This window comes from Nycticebus coucang, chromosome 4, assembly GCF_027406575.1.
Source record: "Nycticebus coucang isolate mNycCou1 chromosome 4, mNycCou1.pri, whole genome shotgun sequence".
In the NCBI taxonomy this organism is placed as follows: Eukaryota; Metazoa; Chordata; class Mammalia; order Primates; family Lorisidae; genus Nycticebus; species Nycticebus coucang.
The window spans coordinates 59,078,967-59,080,037 of NC_069783.1; positions in this window are offsets into that span (position 1 = coordinate 59,078,967).

A 1,071-nucleotide genomic window follows, 5' to 3' on the forward strand; every position below is an offset into this window, starting at 1 on the left:
GTAAGATTTAAACAAAGTAATTTCTATTGCATTGTTTATAACTGGTGTCTATCAAATTATTTATTTATTTTTTTTTTTTTTTTTTTTTTTTTTTTTTTTGTAGAGACAGAGTCTCACTGTACCGCCCTCCGGTAGAGAGCCGTGGCGTCACACGGCTCACAGCAACCTCCAACTCTTGGGCTTACGCGATTCTCCTGCCTCAGCCTCCCGAGCAGCTGGGACTACAGGCGCCCGCCACAACGCCCGGCTATTTTTTTGTTGCAGTTTGGCCGGGGCTGGGTTTGAACCCGCCACCCTCGGCATATGGGGCCGGCGCCCTACTCACTGAGCCACAGGCGCCGCCCCAAATTATTTATTTTGGTTTAAATACAATCTCTCAATAAAGATAAGCAAAAAGTATGGATCCCAGTTATATAAACACAAATTCACCCACGTAATAGCAAATTTAATGTAATACATAGAAATATACAGTATGTCTACTTTAACATCACAATTAAACACTGTGGTCTGACTTTAAAAAAATGCTAAGAAAAATTAGACTTAAATCTTTACCTCTATTCTTAATTATTCAATTATGACTTGATATTATTTTTATATGCTTCATTACTCCAAATATCAGATAGTAAAAGTTTTAATTCACCTTGTACATCATATACAACACAGTGTTGAGTCCAAATGAAAAAGAATTATGGGCCCCCAAAAAGCTTTTGGCCTGAACTCTGAAACATCAGGCTTCACTTTATCTGTTTAGGTTATTATTTTCACATAGATTTATGTATGGATATGGTATTATTCAAGAGAAGTGATATTTATAAATGCATATATCTTTAGTAAAGATTTAGCTGAGAGGTGACGCCCATAGCTCAGTGGGTAGGGTGCCGGTCACATACACGGAGGCTGGCAGGTTCAAACCTGGCCCGGGCCAGCTATATAACAATGACAACGGCAACAACACAAAAAAATAGCCGGGTGTTGTGGTGGGTGCCTATAGTCCCAGCTACTTGAGAGGCTGAGGTAAGAGAATCGCTTAAGCCCAAGAGTTAGAGATTGCTGTAAGCTATGATGCTACTG